Source organism: Ovis canadensis, chromosome 18 (assembly GCF_042477335.2).
Source record: "Ovis canadensis isolate MfBH-ARS-UI-01 breed Bighorn chromosome 18, ARS-UI_OviCan_v2, whole genome shotgun sequence".
NCBI lineage: Eukaryota > Metazoa > Chordata > Mammalia > Artiodactyla > Bovidae > Ovis > Ovis canadensis.
Genome location: NC_091262.1, coordinates 30,978,011 through 30,989,419, shown reverse-complemented (window position 1 = coordinate 30,989,419; position 11,409 = coordinate 30,978,011). Strand labels below are relative to the sequence as shown.

At 40.9% G+C, this 11,409-nt stretch overlaps 1 long non-coding RNA gene across 1 annotated transcript; it reads right to left on the bottom strand.

Annotated features, from left to right (window-relative positions):
- Positions 1-260: 260 nt before the first annotated feature.
- On the bottom strand, positions 261-10,759 carry LOC138423255 (uncharacterized). The gene is made up of 3 exons (XR_011250200.1): positions 10,213-10,759; positions 4,561-4,654; positions 261-1,629 (listed from the first exon to the last, which is right to left on the bottom strand). It is a non-coding gene; the product is annotated as an uncharacterized lncRNA (long non-coding RNA).
- Positions 10,760-11,409: the final 650 nt, after the last annotated feature.

Genomic DNA, 11,409 nt, shown 5'->3' with positions numbered 1-11,409 from the left:
TGTATCTTTTAGGATAGGTTAAAAAAAAAGAATAAAATGTAAGAGTTAATGATTATGCATTTGTTTATTTAATGTGCTAATATTTTTAGATCATATGCTCAATAAATGTATCTTAGACATAGGTTTTAGGTGAATGTAATGCCAGCACAAATTTAGAGCTGCTTTTTGAATAGTTTGGTTTTCAAGAATATATTCAAACAGTATTCCTCAGACTATGGCATGTATAATTCTGGTGTTTTGTAAAATAATACTAGTAGCACTTTTTAATTTTTACAGTAAAGTTTCTGTTTTATTGTTTATGAAATTATAACCAGCACATCAGAACTTCTTCTGTAAGCCATAGTACTTAGGATGCACAGAAATATTTTAAGTAATTTACATTTCAGGTGGTATTATAAACATGACAAAAATTGGAAAAAGGAACAAGAATGACTTAAGTTTCAGAAAATGATGATTTAATAAGTTCCTGTACTAAAGGAATACTACTTCACAGAGGGCAGATGAGTCCTTTTGGAAATATCTTCTTTCAGGTTTAGAATTTAATTCCAAGCCAGCATGAGGCAACACATTGATTAAATGGTCTTTGAAGCATCGGTTATCTTAATGACCAGAGAAAAATAACCCTTGACTCAGCCTCACCCATTAAGGAGGCGAACAAAGCCAAAATGTCCTTCACATTGGGGTGATGGAATTGTCACAGCCGCAGAGCTAAACTTTTTCCTTTTTCATTCATTATGACTGACACTTTTTGTTTTCTGTTTGCGTTCTGGAAGTTATGTGTGTGATTAAAATATGCAAAGTAACCATAAAATCACAGCATTTTAAAAGTGACTTTTCTTTACTCTCAAACATCTCTGACTGTTTGACTATTCTTATCCCACTCATCTTCCCAGAACTGCAGGAAAGATGGGCAGATGGGTATAACTTTGAAACTCTGCAAAGAGAGCTGGAGGGTCTTGTGAGCTCTCTTTACTCAGGGAGGTCATGAATACAGGCTGCTGCTGTTGCTAAGTCACTTCAGTCATGTCCAACTCTGTGCAACCCCATAGACGGCAGCCCACCAGGCTCCCCCGTCCCTGGGATTCTCCAGGCAAGAGCACTGGAGTGGGTTGCCATTTCCTTCTCCAATGCATGGAAGTAAAAAGTGAAAGTGAAGTCGCTCAGGCATGTCCAACTCTTAGCAACTCCGTGGACTACAGGCTACCAGGCTCCTCCACCCATGGGATTTTCCCGGCAAGAGTACCGGAGTGGGGTACCATTGCCTTCTCCCATGAATACAGGGGAGGTAGACAATTTCTGACTTTTCTGATTAACCTTGCATATCCAGATCAGCTAAGGTTGAATCTACCAAGGCCAGGCTGTCACAGAAATCAGGGGAGAGGGATTGGTCAAGGTGATGTGTCAAAGAAACAGCCAAACATCCTGAGATGCTGCTTTTTGATGGACTTCTTGTGTGCATGTGTGCATGCTTAGTTGCTCAGTTATGTCTGACTGTGCGACGAGATGGACCGTAGCCCACCAGGCTCCTATATCCGTGGGATTTCCCAGGCAAGAATACTGGAGTATTCATTTCTTTCTCTGTCGATGGACTTCAGGGAGGTCCTTTGGCATGCACTGTGGCTCCACTGCCTAGAAAATGTTAAACAAAATGACACAATGACTTGTGGATCAAGCTGGAATCAAGATTGCCGGGAGAAATATCAATCACCTCAGATATGCAGATGACACCACCCTTATGGCAGAAAGGGAAGAGGAACTAAAAAGCCTCTTGATGAAAGTGAAAGAGGAGAGTGAAAAAGTTGGCTTAAAGCTCAACATTCAGAAAACGAAGATCATGGCATCTGGTCCCATCACTTCATGGGAAATAGATGGGGAAACAGTGGAAACAGTGTCAGACTTTATTTTTTGGGCTCCAAAATCACTTCAGATGGTGACTGCAGCCATGAAATTAAAAGACGCTTACTCCTTGGAAGAAAAGTTATGACCAACCTAGATAGCATATTCAAAAGCAGAGACATTACTTTGCCAACAAAGGTCTGTCTAGTCAAGGCTATGGTTTTTCCAGTGGTCATGTATGGATGTGAGAGTTGGACTGTGAAGAAAGCTGAGTGCCAAAGAATTGATGCTTTTGAACTGTGGTGTTGGAGAAGACTCTTGAGAGTTCCTTGGACTGCAAGGAGATCCAAGGAGTCCATTCTAAAGGAGATCAGTCTTGGGTGTTCTTTGGAAGGAATGGTGCTTAAGCTGAAACTCCAGTACTTTGGCCACCTCATGGGAAGAGTTGACTCATTGGAAAAGACTCTGATTCTGTGAGGGATTGGGGGCAGGAGGAGAAGGGGATGACTGAGGATGAGATGGCTGGATGGCATCACTGACTCGGTGGACATGAATCTGAGTGAACTCCGGGAGTTGGTGATGGACAGGGAGGCCTGGAGTGCTGCGATTCATGGGGTCGCAAAGAGTCAGACACGACTGAGCAGCTGAACTGAACTGAACTGAACTGAGTTGTTAAAATGAGTCAATAAGAAATAGACTTTCATGCACTGAGTGGGAGGGAATTGTGATAGGCTCTAGGATTGAAAGCTAATTTTTTGCTTTTGAGTTTCAGGTTGTCATAATGTGCATAAAGGGTGAGAGGGCATATAAGATGCTAAGGTAGTTAATTTTTCATAGCCATGATAGGAACCTTTTACCTTCTGACCTATTGTGCTGCTTTACTGTAGCATTTGTCAAGACACTCTCTCAGTATTCACACTGACTTTTGACTAGATCCAACTGAAAGTATGGCAACCCATTTGGGAGATTCATTTACTACTTCCATATAATGGCTTTGCCTACAGGTTGTGCTATCTCACCATCATTGGTAGAAATGAAAAGAAATTGTTGACAGCCTGAATTTAGCTTAGGGACTGAAAAAGTGTTTCATTTTTTCTAACTGCATTGTAATTGATTTTTAAAAATTTGTGAATAGCTTAAGTAAAATTCATGACTGCTTTTTTTTTTTAAACCTGTACCACTCATTTTGTTTGGAGAATAATTTCACATTTCATAAAATAACTGCTGAATTAAAATATAGGTATTTTAATAGACAAGATTTTTCTCTTAGGTCTACTCTAGCCAGATAATTTTTTTAGAAGAACTTGATACCTCTCACTTTTCTTAAACTCAGAGCCATAAAGTCTAAAGTCCCTAGTTGTAACTACCTATCATGTCTGATTCATGACAAACACCCATTATGGCCATCTCAGCTCAATGTAATTCCCTCTTATATGCATTAAGCTGTATCATCACTAAGATCCCTTGCTAGATTTTTTTCTCTAATGGGCTGAGCGTTTGGAAAATTCCACCTATACTTTGCAGACACGGTCCCCTCCTTCATGGAGTTTACAGTTTATCAGACTACTTACCCATCCACTCGTTGGTTCATTCACTGATTTAAAAATATGCACCCCCCTGTATATTTTGGAGATTATTCCTTTACATATATAGAGAATGGAATATTACTCAGCCATTAAGAGAAACAAATTTGAGTCAGTTGAACCGAGGTGAATGAACCTAGAGACTATTATACAGAGAAAAATAAGTCAGAAAGAGAAAAACAAATAGGGTATATTAGTGCATATATATGGAATCTGGAAAAGTGGTACTGTTGAACCTATTTGCAGGGCAGGAATAGAGACTTGGACTTAGAGAATAGATACGTAGACACAGTGAGGACAGGAAAGGGTGGGATGAACTGAGAGAGTAGCCTTGACATATACAGACTACCATGTGTAAAATAGACAGCTAGTGGGAAGCTTCTGTATAGCACGGGGAGCTCAGTCTGGTGCTCTGTGATGACCTAGACGAGCTGGATGGGAAGAGTGGAGGGGAGGCTCAAGAGGGAGGGCGTATATGTATACTTATAGCTGAAATCTATGTTGCTGTATGCCAGAAATGAACACAACATCGTAAAGCAATTATCCTCCAATTTAAAAAAAAAATGCATCTACTGTGTACCTGTGCTAAGCAGTATTTTTAAAATTTTTGTTTTTGCCTTTGTCAAACAGTGGTTTTTATTTTCTTTTCTCTGATGTCTGGCCATAAACCTGAGGAAAGTAAGCCATGCATACCAATGACTAAATCACAGGGTCTGTCTGGGTAAATGCTATGGCAGAGGTTGCATATGTTATGACATTACAGAGAACAAATGGATAATTTCTAGCTGGGGAAGGAAGAAAAAATATCCACGGACCTGGTGACACTTGAGCTAAGTCTTGAAAGATGCAGACAGGGAATATTAAAAGCAAAAGCGGAGGTAGGGATGAGGAGCCAGGGCGTGGAGAATGGAGAGGGTAAGACTGCTGTAGGGAATAGGAGCCGGTGTAGAGGGAGGGCAGGTTAGTCTATTAAAAGTCTCATTGTCATTCTCAAGAAACTGACCTTTAATTCTTAGGAAGCTACTAAATGGCAACATTAGTGTTTCCGTCCCCAGAGATGTTAGATAGGTCCTTTTATTTTTTTCACCTCTTCCTCCCTTCTGATCCTCTTTTCTCTTTCCCCTGCCATAAGTTCACTTACCTTAAAACGCAATTGAGAAGACTGAGCTGCCTGCATTTCGATTCTACAGTGAAGACCCACTGGCATGGTTGTTTTTCCAAGTTCTGGGCTTCTGCTAAGTTTGTTGCAGAAGTGATATGATTAAAGCATTAGCTACTGCAATATCTAACCACCCCACCCTTTGCTGTCAAAAGCAATTAATGTGGATTACATACATTTGAAAGAAGAATTTCTTTCATTTCAAACCTTGGAGCATCTCCAGAGAGGATTAGGTAGGAAAATGAATAGTATCATTTGCATAATTTAGAGAAATATGAATAATAATTTGTATTTGGAAACATTTGCTTAGACTCTTTCCAATACATTGGTGCCATATGGCTCATCAGCTGAGCGTGACCAGAGAGTAAAAATTCCATATGATACAGTAGTCATAGGAGCAAAAAATCCCATTGTCATGTTGTGTGTGCTTTGATGCAAAATGGAAAACAAATAAATCAAAGCGCCTTATTTGAGATTCAGTCTATATGACTGTCTGATGGATTGAAAAGAATATAGTCTTTAGGGCTCCAGGGATATATATAAAATTTATAAACACCACTCTTGCTAGAGATATGCCCTGAAGATAAAAATGAGAGGAACAGGTTTAACTTATGAATTTAGAGATTTGAGTGGAGCAAAAAGCCTTTCTTCAAGTCATTCTCTTTTCTCAGTAGACATAGAAACATCACTCAGTGAGAAGCTGGAAGTAGATCCATGCACTGCAAAGGAAACCATGTCTAACATAATTATCTTACAGAGCAGAGATAGAACAATAGCCTTCTATAAGTAAATCCACCTGCCCTGATTACTATCACCTTTCTTAGGAGGTGGGTTCACAATTGCCTTTCACAATTTTAACCAGTAAGCAATGCTAAAGATGGGGTCCCTTCTGTGACACTGAACTTCCCATCAGAATCATCTCCAAATATGAACCTGAATCACAATGACTCAATAGATTCACTACTTCTAAAGAAGCCCCCCAGGCTGACTCATTCTCCTTGTCTGGCTTCTGAGCTCTATTGGAAGTAAAAGACAGGCCTTTCCTGGGTTCATGCCAGAATTTTGCTTTATGGCATTTTCAGGGTCCAGAGGGCTGGTGTGGTGAAATGTAGTCGACCTTTTGGGACATCATAGGTTGACAGCTGCAGCTATGGTGTGGAAGCAGAAGCTTTATAAGCAGACCTCCATCTGAGATCAGGAATGAAAGTGCAGCAAGTTAAAATGCAAGAGCCATGGCTCATTTCTAAGCCATGTCTGGGCTGTCCTCGGCTTCATTTATCAACATCTTGGGCCACACTGACAGGTTCTGAGACGTAGGAGTCTCAGATGAGAAAAGGTATTAATTTTCTTTTCAGCAAATGAAAGAAAAAAAAAGGTGCGTGAGTATTCTCAAGTAATCTTAATTTAATTTGACCCATCTAAGTTTGACATCAGCCAATGGTAATAAGGCTGATACAAAACATAGTCCCTTTTTTAGTACCTTACCACTTATATGGGAAGATAAGATTTATTTCTGAATAAGCAGCAAATGAATTTTAGAAGTGTGTATTATTGCTATATGGACCTATCGAGCTCATGCTTAGTCACTAACCTGTATCTGACTCTTTGCAACCCCATGGACTGTAGCCCACCAGGCTCCTCTGTCCATGGGATTTCCCAGGCAAGAATACTGGAGTGGGCTGCCACCTCCTACTCCAGAGGCTCTTTCTGACTCAGGGATCAACCCATGTCTCCTGCATTGGCAGGCTGATTCTTCACCACTGAGCCACGTGGGAAGCCTTTATGGACATATGGATGCGTGCTAAGTCATTTCAGTCATGTCCAACTCTTTGCAACCCTCTTGACTGTAGCCTGCCAGGCTCCTCTGTCTGTGGGGTTCTTCAGACAAGAATATTGGAGTGGGCTGCCAGACCCTCCTCCAGGTCTGGACATACACATATGTACAAAATAGATATACTGCTTTAAGAGGAACAATAGCTACATTTGGTGTTCTGGTAGGGCAGTCTTCTCAAATGGGGTGCGAATGTTCTGTGGGACATGTCAATGCATTTTCTTTTGTAACATTTATCTCTTCCCTTGGCTGGGTCGGGTCTTGGTTGCATCGTGTGGGGTCTTTCCTTGCAGCACGTGGACTCTGGTTGTGGCCTGTGGGCTCAGTTGTGCTGCGCCAGCTCTCCAGCTGTGGTGTGAGGGCTTAGCTGCTCTGCGGTATGTGGGATCTTAGTTTCCCGACTAAGGATGGAACCCACTGGTTCTCAACCACGGGGCACCAGGGAAGTCCTAGTGCCAACGTATTTTCATCCTTTATGTTTCTGTTCCCACATTCCAGTCCTCAGAACCAAGTTTCCTCTATTACCCATCTTCCTAAACCTTCCTCTTTTCCCCTTTGTAGATTTCCTCTAAGAGTTCACCAAACTCCTTCGCATTTTCATCTCTTTCAGGCGCATTCACTCTACCCTGATATTCTCATTGCATCTCACTTCTTTCAGAAGTCAGATTTCTCTGGCTCTCCTAAGCATAAAAGCTCGTTCCCAAGATCCAGGTGTCTCAGGAGGTAGCCTTCTCATGCTTTTCCCTCACCATTCTGTCTGCAGTCTCTGGAGAAAGCCCATGGTCCCTTGAGATCCATTGCCTCTAGCTACACTATGCTCATGCCCTATATTTTGTCTTCAGCCCATGAATCATTTATATTTTGAAACCTTACAGTATTCCTCTCCACTGAAGGTTGTCATCACTGTGGGGGTTTAAGATGTATGTCACTGTCCCAGTTGACACTCCTGCCTGCCTCAGTTCCTTCTTATTCTGCTTAGGTCACCAGTCTCCATGGATTAACCCTAGACCTTTGTAGCAATTCAAACTAGCCTATTCCTTAAATCTACAGCACCAGCATCATAGCTGGTGACCATACTGACTGGTTCTGCCTTCCATCTTCTTCTCATTCCTTTCTCCCTTGTTGTCATGCTTCCTATAGGCCAGGATCCTTCCTCTTGTATGCTTCACTCCATTTCCAAGAATGTCAAATTTAGCAGCAGTTGATAATTGGTTATAACTTTGGTCTGTACAATTCACTCCCCAGGTCTCTTTTTCTTGGTCTCTAAAATCTTTTTATCAACTTTTATAAACCATATAATTCTGTGGCTATCAGCAGCTATTATAAGCAAGAAACAATAATTTGGCCTTGCTCCACAAAAAGCTATAGGCATATTATTAACTGTGATTTTGTTTACTTGGGTGAAAAAGAGACTAAAGGCCCTTGACTTTGAACACAGTGTTTATTTATGTGGATGTCATTAGAATGAGCCTCAATATTTCCAGAAATCCAGCAATGAAAATCTATGTGCTAAGGAATGATGGGATCATTCATGGTAGCAAAAATAGCGAGAGTTTTAAAAGTCTTTGGATAATGGCTCAACAAGAGAAAATAAAGCCCAAGTCTCCAGGAAATAGTTTAAGGATAGATCCTCAAAGTGATTTTTAAAATATTTCTTCTCAGCACTACTCTTTTATCTGACCTCATTAAAATGTCTCAGCATTGTTTATTCAACATACCACTTAATCAAAACCCTCTGCTTCATTCTTCCCAAGATTCATTTATAATCCATATGAGCAAACATTCTGGAAGGTTATAATGAAGAGAGATATAGGAGAATTATAACAGCTTTCTTTTCTTTTTTGAACAGTAAATATTTTAGTAATCCATCTCCATTTCTAAAATCGGTTTTTCTTTGAATCATATATTACTTTGCTTTAGATAAAAAGAGCCGAACATGTCTGAAAATCTAAAAAGATTGGAAAGAGATTCAAGGAGCTATATTTCTTAATATTTACTTCTTAATCTAAATCTTTACTTATCATGTGTGAATGGACAACACACTAAGCCCTAAAAACTGATTTGGCATCTGGTAAGAAAATAGTTAATAGTTCTTCATTTTTGGAGAGTGTTTTAATAGGATCTTATTTATTGTAGATTCCATAAATATATGGACAATCAAATAAAGTCATTCAAGTAGATAGCCTTCATTTCACAGATGAGAAAAATCAAGGCCCAGAGAGGTTAAAACAATAATGACTTAAAAGCATGTATAATAATTTTAATGTGGGCTTCATTTGTCCCTGAAGACTCATCCCCCTAGATGTGCATTGTCTCAATATTAAGAAACATAATTTTATCAAGACCACACTTATAGATCCATCAGAATTATGCTAAGAAGTAAAAACAGAAGTAACCTTAACTTGAAGTTTGGTATAGTGATTGACTTCCAATATTAACAGAGAATGAACAAGATGGAAAAAATCAAGAGCTGATTTCTGCTTGAGTCTTTTGGTTGAGCACAATGAAAGAAAGCAGTGTGCCAACAATATCTCCCACCCCGTGTGCTCTTCTAGAACCTTGGCATTCCTCCATCAAGAGATGGACCCTCTTGCCACCCTGTCTTGAATCTGGGTGGACTGTTTCAAACAACACAGCATGGTAGCAGTTGTTAGCAGCCTAATTGTTATGAGAAGACCAAAACTCCCATCCCTGGGGAGACCACGCAGAGCGGTCCTAAAACTGCAGCACCCGGCAATCTGCCCCCAACCACCACTTTCCTGCTCCCTACTCGTCCAAATCTAGCTACTCTTTTACTGTAACTGCAGGGAAGATCCCAAGTCAGAAACATCCAGCCAAGTGCCTCCCAAATCTCTGACTCATAGAAATTGACATACAAGGAAATAATTCGTTCTTCTTTTACAACACTAAGTTTTGAGGTGATGTGCTGTAGCAACAATAGTAATTGAAACAAAAATTATCCCATGCTCCTTTCTTTAACAGTCAGAAGAAAGATTTGCAAGGTAGATATGAGACTGCATTTGTTTTTAAATTGGAGTATAGTTTCTTTACAATGTTGTCATAGTGTCTGCTATACAAGCAAGTGAATCAGCTGTGTGTGTGTGTGTGTGTGTGTGTGTATCCCCTACTTTTGGATCTCCCTCCCACCCCTCCAGTTCATCCCAGAGCTCTGAGTGGAGCTCCTGTGCTTTACAGCAGTTTCCAACTAGCTGGTGATTTTACACTTGGTAGAAGGCAATGGCACCCCACTCCAGTACTCTTGCCTGGAAACTCCATGGATGGAGGAGCCTCGTAGGCTGCAGTCCATGGGATCACTAAGAGTCGGACACCCCTGAGCGACTTCACTCTCACTTTTCACTTTCACGCACTGGAGAAGGAAATGGCAACCCACTCCAGTGTTCTTGCCTGGAGAATCCCAGGGACGGGAAAGCCTGGTGGGCTGCCATCTATGGGGTTGCACAGAGTCGGACATGACTGAAGCGACTCAGCAACAGCAGCAGTGTATATATGTCAGTCTTAATCTCCCAGTTCACCCCACTTCCTTACCCCTCCACGTGCACGTGTCCATCCTCTGCATTTGTGTCTCTGTTCCTGTCCTGCAAATAGGTTCATTTGAATCCTTTTCTAGATTCCACATATATGTGTTAATACACAATATTTGTTTTTCCCTTTCTGACTTACTTTACTCTGTATGACAGACTCTAGGAGATAGCATTTTTCTTTTTTTAAATTCTTTGAAGGTTGATGCAAGGCATTAGGCACTGGAATAGCACATGCATATTATCTCTTACCTGCTGACTCACCTTGTTTGTCTGGAGCTTCTCCTAAGTTCCAGCCACTCACTGAATCTCCTCCTTCAGCTGGTGTAAGTCCTTGACCAAGTGTGCTTACAGCTCCAGGGAGAAAAATGCCAGCTTCTCTATGTGTCACCCACAGAATCCAGGTTTTTAGGTGCTTATAGAAAGATGTGGATTTCTGGCTGTCCTTAGGGGTTTCTTGTGAGTTCTTGGTTTCCACGTGGATTCCAGTTCGTTCTTTAAGGGTCCCAGCTTGCCTTTTCTTTTGTCTACATTCATCTTGCCTTTCCAGCTGCAGGAATGGCTGACCTATCTCAGCTTAGACTCATCTTCATGTTTGCAGACTCCTCTCTCAGCTTTCACATAGCTTGAGGTCCACCGCTTACAGTGACTCTTTATTCTACCTCACTCACAGAGCTCGGCTTCTGTGATCAAGTCCTCACTGTTACAGAGATGTTCCTTGGAACACTCAGATTGATCTGTGAGCTGAAATAAATGGAGATGTCTTGATTCAGTCTTACTTAGGGTTAGTCTACATTTTCCTAGGAAAGCCATTTGTTTTGGGAATATGTGTAGTTTCCAGTCATTCCAGTAATATAAATGCTTGTGCTCAGAGTCCAGAAGCTGGAGGGCAGCCTGGAATTTTAGAAATGCTCATGAAGAGATACGTGTGAATTCTGTAAACAGCAGAATCCAACTTGAGTGAGTTCTTAAAAAGAACCTGCATTCATGATTTCATGAGTTAGAAGTTGATGATACTTAATTGTAGTTGCTTTTCTTCAGGAAATCTAAAGCCATTAATGTATTTATCTTTTTGATCAATCCTCTAGTCTATATATTTTTTGAAGCTTATTTGGCTTGTCAGGTCTTACTTGTGGCCTGTGGGATCTAGTCTTCTGACCAGGGTTTAAACCTGGGCCCCCTACATTGGGAACACAGAGCCTTAACGATGGAACCATCAGGGAGGTCCTTAGTATATCTTTATATAGCGCCTATTATTCTGTTTAATACAACCAAGATCCTCTTCAGATTCGAAATATTGGAAAAGATGTGTGTGTGTGTGTACACGTATGTATGTACGTATGTATGCGTATGTGCTCAGTAGCTCAGTCGTGTCCAACTCTTTGCAACCCCATGGACTCTAGCCCACCAGGCTCCTCTGTCCATGGGATTCTCCAGGCAAGAAAACTGGAGTGGGCTTCC